The sequence below is a fragment of the Vigna unguiculata genome, chromosome 6 (assembly GCF_037176805.1).
Source record: "Vigna unguiculata cultivar grain cowpea cultivar isolate G323 ecotype 2 chromosome 6, ASM3717680v1, whole genome shotgun sequence".
In the NCBI taxonomy this organism is placed as follows: domain Eukaryota; kingdom Viridiplantae; phylum Streptophyta; class Magnoliopsida; order Fabales; family Fabaceae; genus Vigna; species Vigna unguiculata.
Window position 1 is genome coordinate 17,132,181 of NC_140797.1, and position 8,555 is coordinate 17,140,735.

An 8,555-nucleotide genomic window follows, 5' to 3' on the forward strand; every position below is an offset into this window, starting at 1 on the left:
CTCGCAATGGTGGCTGCAAGATGTGTGGAGGCGTTGCAGTTGCAGATGGAGATGGTGGCTCACGGTGGCGCGAGGTTCGTGAATGGTGCAGTTGCAACGTGGTGCAGTGGTGGCTGGCGAGGTTCAGATGCTTGAAGGTTGACTAGATGATGGAGGTTGCAGGTGCGGTGGAGATGGAGAAGCGTGGTGATGGTGGTGCGCGGTGCCTCGCGGTGGTCGGAAACGGCGACGGCTGCTGTGGAGGGTCATGGTGGCGGCTAGGGTTTGAGGAAAATTAGGGTTTCTGTTTTGGAGATGATGATGATGATCTGGCAGCCTTCCATTGAATAGCTTGTTAGTGCAAGGATTGTTGCCACGTGGCTTGTTCTGGTTGGCCAATTTTAGAAGTTGAGGATTGCCACATGACAGCTTATGAGTGAATGAAGTTTAAGTGGTAGGAGGGGGCAACTTAGTAAAACTGGGGGTGCATAACAGGTTTTTGTGGTCCACTTGCAGCAGGAGTGTGCAAATAAAATCTAGGGGTGCATTTAGCTCCTGATTTATTCTTTTCCAGAATTTCGTGATTTTGGACTCTTTTTGTAACTTTGAATATTTCAAATCCACACTATTAATGACCAAAAATAAATTCCAGCTGGATTAACAAACGTTAGAATATCCAGTAATATTTTGTGCAACTAAAATCAATTTTTACGCCATTTTTACCTAACTTACTCAATAAATCCAATAATCACAAATCCTAATTAAATCAATCTTTAAGCACAGAAAATTCAATTAAATCCCTAAATTTAAATATTAAATGAGGACAAAAATTTGAACTCATCACACACCCACACTTACCCTTTTGCACTCCTGGGCAAAATTTGAACAATTTCAAAACTTTTTTTCCGAGGTTTTTTTTTATTTCATATTTTCACTGGATTAAAGGAATGAATACAAATGGAAACAGATCAATCTTCAAGAAATCATGTTGTTATGCACATATAAATGGAAAGATTCTGTTTTTCACACATGATTTAATCTTTTGAGTTTACAAGATAATCAAATATGAAAGAGAAACACTCAAGTTAAATGTATATTTTCTCACCAAAATTCGCTCAAGTATTTTGGCTTGTGTTTTCACTCAAAATACCCATGCAAGTAAACACTCAGAATGCTTAGCAAGACTCTAATATTCACAGCTTTCAGAAAACATGCATTCAAACATCATGAGGACTTTTCACAGGTTATAATAGGGCCAAGGCAAAGGTAGGAAATTTTTTTAGGATTTTAGTGTTTTTGAAAAAGTAAGGTAGAAAGAATTATGGAGCATAGTTTCAAAAACAATCCTTACTTTTTTTTCTTTGTTTTTTTTTCTTTTATCCTTTGTTGCTCTTTTTTTTCAGACAACAATCATTTTTCATTTCAACACTCTGTCATCAACAATTATTTTCCTTTTGCCATTTTTAAAACCTTGTGGGGGAAATACTCACCCTCACACTTTATTCCTCAACCAATCTCAACATAATCCACTAGCTCTAATGAAGGATTATCTTGTTTCTTTTTAAGATTATTGAATATGGTGTGAGTTGATTAAGAAAGCTAAGTGAAGTCCCCACTGGACATTAAGATAGCAAGCTATCTAGATGTGAAGGTTGCTTTCACAAAGCTCAAGAGAAGAAGATGATGAATTGATTCAAAATGAAAAGGAAATGGAAAGCACAAAAATCATAGAAAACCCAGAACAATTAAAGGAAGAAGAAAACATAAAATGGAAAGGAAAGAAATGGTAAAAATGTGAGAAGCACGCCACTACAAGGCTAGGCTAGAAGCCATGGCAACCTTGAAGATGAGTGGATGTGTGCCGCCACTTGCTAAGCAAGATAAGGCTTAAAAGTATTCACTCCCAAGGGAGGAAACTCTCACAAATGGTTGAGACACAAAAGTGTTTTTACTTCAAAATGTTCAACTCTTTTGCATGTCTAGGAGCACCCCTTATATAGAAGATTTTAGGGGCCTCTAAGCAAATAAAAGATACCTAAGGATGTCTCTACAAAAACCTAACCCTAGCTTCTAGAAACTAGGTCAAATAAGGTTACAAAAAATGAGAGACAAAAGAGCTAACTATGGTGTGTGCAAGACTAATTTCGTTCTAGCACAAATGGAGACAAAGAATGTGTCTCATATGTCTCCAAAAAGTGGCCAAAGTGTGCTAAAAACAAGGGAGACCAAAGGTACATAGGTACACTTGCTGCATGCCTTTTACTTTATGCTTTATGCCTTTACTTTACTCTCTCCTCCACATCATTTATGCTCCCCAATCACTATGCACCACCTAGCGTTGCTTTCTTACTCCTAATTAACCTACAAAGCAAATAAACATAGATTAGCATGTTGGCTTAAGTCAAGTCAACTATAGTCAACAAGTCAAACCTAGTCAAAGGTCAACAAGTCAACTAAAGTTGATTCAACTAAGTCAACTTTGGGAATCAAAAATAACAAAAACAAATGAAAGGGATGAAGGATTAGTGAACTTACTTTCTAAACAGGCTTAGTCTTCTTAAGCATGTGCCTCCATCCTTGGTTGGGGTCAATCCTTCATCAAGCTCCTTCTTTCTCCCTAAGGTAAGGAAAAACATGGTCTTTTTCTTTTTAAGGTTTAACAATATGCTCAAAACAAGAAAAAGAGGTTTAAGCTCAAGGGGATACCAATGGATCAATGTCATGGTTAGCTTATTTGGCCAAGTAGCTAAAAACAAGAAATGCCTTAGTCATATCAAATCATGCATGTTCACCTAAGATGCAAAACCAAAGAATCAAGCTAAACATTTGAGTATAGACAAGACATTAGCAAGTCACACAAGAAAAATAAGAATGACACATGGTAGTCCACCCTTTACAATAAAGCTCAAAACTCATAAGGTCAAAACTCTTTCACAAAAGATTTATTCTAGAAACTCTCAAATCAACTCAATTAGTAAATCACAGAAACAATCCACTCATAACACATGACTCTTATTTTCCTAGAATTATGACCGTTCAAATTAGTGAATCAAATCCCAAAATCCAATGTCAATATGTTTTATTGAAAGCAAAAATTTTTTTAAAAGAAAACAAAAAAATAAATAAATAAATAAAAATAAATAAACAAAAAAATAAACAAAAAAAAAAACAAATAGAAAACAAAATGAAATAAAAAATAATTTTTTTTCTCCCCACACCCCCACACTTTATCCATGCATTGTCCTCAATGTATTCAATATGTATAAAATGCAAAGAAAAAGTATGAAGGGTACTTACCTCCTTAAGGTTGAAGGTATGAGGGAGAAGTCAAGTTCATCCCATCCATCGTCTTATTCACCATATCTTGATTTTCATTAAATATCCTAAGACGATGTCCATTAACTTTGAAAGCACTATTTGAAATTTCTTCCTTGATCTCCACTGCTCCATAAGGAAATATTTCTGTAATAATAAATGACCCTTGCCATTTGGAGCGTAACTTACCACTCATGTGACCTAACCTGGACTTTTATAGTAACACCTTTTGGCCTACCTTAAAGTCCTTCCTAGCAAGCTTTTGGTCATGGAATTGCTTGGTCTTTTCTTTGTAGAACTTTGAGTTTTTATAGGCCGCAAGCCTAATCTCCTATAGTTCTTGCAACTGAAGTTTCCACTCTTTCCCTGCTTCTTCCAAATCCATGGTGCAGGCTTTCACGGCCTAATAGGCCCGATGTTCAATCTCCATAGGTAGATGACAAGCCTTTCCAAAAACCACCCTAAAAGGTGACATACCTATAGGTGCTTTGTAGGTTGTCCTGTGTGCCCAAAGTGCATCATCAAATCTTATGGCCCAATCCTTTCGACTAGGCTTCACTACTTTCTCTAGTATCTTTTTAATCTCCCTGTTAGAGATCTCTGCTTGCCCATTAGTTTGGGGGTGATATGGTGTAGCAACGCAATGTGTAACCCCATACTTCTTCAACATGTTCTCAAGCAGTTTATTACAAAAATGAGTCCCCTGGTCATTGATGATGGCTCGTAGTATCCCAAACCTACAGAAAATATTAGACCTGACAAAACTCATAACAACTCGAGCATCATTAGTCCTTGTAGCTATGGCTTCCACCAATTTGGAGACATAGTCTACAGCAAGCAGAATATAAGAAAATCCAGAAGAAGGAGGAAAAGGACCCATAAAATCAATACCCCAAATATTAAATACCTCACAAAAAATCAAGGGTTGTTGAAGCATCTCGTCCCTCCTTGTAATAGATCTAGCTGCTCTTTGACATTGCTCACAATTTTCATACACCCTTCGTGCATCTTTAAAGATAGTAGGCCAATATAATCCACAATCTAACACTTTCCTACATGTTCTTTGTGTGCCATAATGTCCACCACAAGGGGACGAATGGCAGAACTCAAGCACATAAGGTATCTCAATATCTGGAACACACCTCCTTATGACTTGGTCATTACCAATGCGCCATAAGATTGGATCTTCCCATATATAGTACTTTGCCTCACTTTTCAGCTTGGTTCTTTCAGACTTGGAGAATGAGGGAGGAATAGCAGAAACAACCAAATAGTTAACAATGTCAGCAAACCAAGGTTCAGGAAACATACCTTTCATAGCAATCAATGCCAGGAGGACTTCATCAGGAAAGTCATCTTGAATAGGAATGTTATCTTCTCCATTCTCAATTCTGCTAAGATGGTCAGCTACTAAGTTATGTGCCCCACTTCTATCTTGAATTTCAATGTTAAACTCTTGGAGCAGTAGCATCCATCTAATCAACCTTGGCTTGGAATCTGCTTTCTTCATAAGGAATTTTAATGCTGCATGATCAGTGTAAACAATTACCTTGGAACCAAGTATATAAGGTCTAAATTTGTCCAAGGCAAACACAACAGCTAATAATTCCTCCTCAGTTGTGGTGTAGTTAGCCTACGCTGCGTCCAATGTTTTGGAAGCATAATATATTACATGTGGTAGCTTCCCATCTCTTTGTGCAAGCACAGCTCCTACTGCAAAGTTTGATGCATCACACATCAACTCGAATGGTAATGTCCAGTCAGGTGGCTGGATGATAGGAGTTGTGGTAAGCGCCTTTTTCAATGTGTCAAAAGCATCTTTGCACCTCTCTCCAAAGTCAAATGGTACATCTTTTTGCAGTAAGTTGGAGAGAGGGTTGGCTATCTTGCTGAAGTCCTTGATAAACCTCCTGTAAAATGCTGCCAATCTGTCTAACATCTGGTCCATGAATGATAAGGGAAAATGGTCTTTCCTGGTGGCCTGGTTTAGTCTTCTATAATCAATGCAGACCCTCCAGCTATTCTGAATACAAGTAGGAATTAACTCGTTCTTCTCGTTCTTGACCACGGTGATCCCAGATTTCTTGGTCCAACTTCTTAGTTTTCGGTTTCAAACGATTTGGATAGGGAGGAAGGGGAGAATAACATGAAGAAGAATTAGAAGATACTAACCTGGAGTCATTAGTAGGTGTAGGCGTCTCAGATGTACATGGTATTGGTTCGCCTGATCCTCCACTGTTATCAATAGGTGCAAATTCATTTTCCTCATCTTCATTCTTTTGGGCTTCCTCAAGTCCTCGTACCTACTTACCCGATCTTAAAGTAATAGCACTTACATTACGTGGGTTGACCACAGTTTGTGCAGGTAGTTGAATTGATCCTTGATTGAGTTTAGATTCTAACTTCTCCACCCTTTGAGTCAAGTCAGTAATCATCTTTTTGACTTCACCATTCTATTCAACCACAACATTCATAAATTTTTCTACTAGTGATGCAACATCTGTTGAGGTTGTTGTCTCATCTAGGGAGGAACATAGGGTTGCTCATGTTGTTGATTACCCCATTCCATATTTGGATGATTTTTCCAACTTGGATCATACCTATTGGAGGACAAGTCATAATTATTCTGAGATGTTCTATTTCCTCCAAACATGTTGGCAGCAAAAGCTTGAGATGGTTCCTCCATAATAGTTCCTGTTAAGCTAGGGCAATCATCAGTATAATGGCTTGTTGAAGTACAAATTCCACACACCTTTGCTACTTTTGCAGTTGAAGTTTTAAAACAAGCTTGCAATTTCATCAAGCTTCTTTTCTAACCCAACTATTCTTTCATCCATCTTTTTTTCATTTGCTGCATAAGTCTCAACTTCGTGAACTCCCCTTAATGACGTTACTAAATTTGCTCTTGTTTCATATTGTTGGCTATCAATTGCCTTTCGTTCAATCAAATCTCTAGCAGCTTGTAGCAATTGATCCAGAAAAGATCCTCCGCTTGCAGCATCTGCCCATTGTCTGTCTGATAAACTCATTCCTTCGTAAAAGTATTGAATGAGGGAATGTTCTTGCATTTGATGTTGAGGACAAGATGCACAGAGTTTGTTGAATCTTTCCCAATATTCACTAAGGGTTTCTCCTTATCGTTGCTTAATTCCATAAATTTCTCTACGAATAGTAGCCGCTCGAGATGCAGGGAAATATTTCTGAAGAAAAATTCATTCCACAGTTGACCAATTAGCGATTTTCAACGAAAGGTAGTACCACCAATCTTGTGTCGGTCCATGAAGAGTAAAAGGAAAAGCTCTCATTTTGAGGGTTTCTAACGCGATCGTGGGAGATTTAAAGTTTTCATAGATCATATGGAATTGCCTCAAGTGTTTGTGTGGATTCTCTCCTGATAACCCATGAAATTGTGGCAAGGCATTTAGTAGGTCAGTCTTGAGCTCACACTGCTCTTCTGGGTATTGGATGTTGTTGTTGATGATGGGATTATTGGATGTGGCCAACTGTCTGATGGTTCTTTCCTCCATTATGTTTGGATCTAGATTTGATGAAGGATCAAAGGATATATTTGTGAATGAAGGGGATGAATGTGTTGTTTATGTAGTAGCTTCAGATGTAGAAGGTGTTCTCTCAGTAGAACACTCAAATTGAAGTCTTTTACGTGCTTTGCGCAAGCTCCGTTCAATTTCCGGATCCAATTGATAGATTTTACCCGGGTTGGCTCGGGTCATGCACTATGCAGTCCACCTAAAAGTGTTCCTCTGTTTTTTTTTCCTATTCTTGTTTTGCAGAAAGATTTCAAGAAAGAAATAAGTTAAGATGTCGTTGGGTCTACTCCCACGAAAGAGAGGTGCGTCACAGTAGACAACTTAAATACCAAGTCTTTCCTAGACAGAGTTTTCCAAACTAGTCTCAAAAAATTTCTCAAAAGAAATTCTTAATCAAAACAAAAATAGAACTTTGCTTGAAATATATAAAAAAAAACTAAAGACTACAAAAACATCAAACTCTATTAAACGTATATGCGTAAAAAAAATAATAAATAATAAAATAAAACAAAAGTAAAATGAATGAATAAGAATCAAAATAAAGAAAATACTAACCGTATTCCCCAACAACGGCGCCAAATTTGATATCGCTGTCGTTAGGCGATCAAATTATCACTACTTAACTTTAACAACTTCAGTATTGCCAAATTAGTAGTGAACAAACTAGTTAGCGTTAAGATAACCCTGACTCGTCTCACAACGAATACAAAATTGATTTCAAATATTTGAATCTTATAAAAATGCAATTAAAACTAGTAACCATGAAAATATGGGGTTTTGATAAGCAAAGAATAAATGACACGCAAATAAAATATTGTAAAAACAGTAATAGTAAATAGGTCAATTCCTATGCTCTTTCAAAATAGGATTCATCATTAGTTTTCTAAAGATTATTGTTATTGATTCCTTGTTTAAGATTTCAAATTAATCAATGTAACTTCTTAATTAATTTGTTGACGTCCTCACTTTTAACCAAAGTAACTTCTCAATTAAAAGTAAGAACTTTGTAGATTAGTCCTAGTAAATTTAACCAAAGTAACTTCTCAATTAAACATTATTAGTCCTAATCATGTCTATTCTTTTAGACCTTATAACTAGTAAAAAGTTAATTAATCAAAGTAACTTCTTGATTAATTCTAATCTAAGTTTCTACCTCTAATCAAAGTAACTTCTCAATTATTAGCAAAAGCTCATGCAATCATATGAAAGTTTCTAAAAATTAATCAAAGTAACTTCTTAATTAAAATTCAAAAACCCGTAGACTCATATGATTGTTATGTTCTTTACATTTAACACTATGCTAACTTGCTATAATGTAAAAATCATTGCTTTAACTAGATTAAGAACTAAAAGACAGATAAAAAATAAATCTCAACAAGAATCAAAAGAACAAATAAATTAATTCATCTAACCTCAGAATCCAATTCAAAAATTACAGTGGAATCAACCCTAAAGGCTTAGCCCTCCTTGGCTTGGATGGAATACATGATAATATGATGAAGGAAGGAAAAATAAAAGAAAAGGAAGAATGAGATATGTGGTGGGTGATGGTATCTCCAAAACCAGAGAGTTGCTAAGTGTGTAAGTTCCCCCCCTTCTGCTCCCTTAAGTCTCTTTATATAGGCTTCAACTGGACTTTGGGCTTTATCTGTCGGTTGCTAAAATCTTTTATTTTTATTTAATTAATTAGCAACTTAATTTCTGTCCAATTTC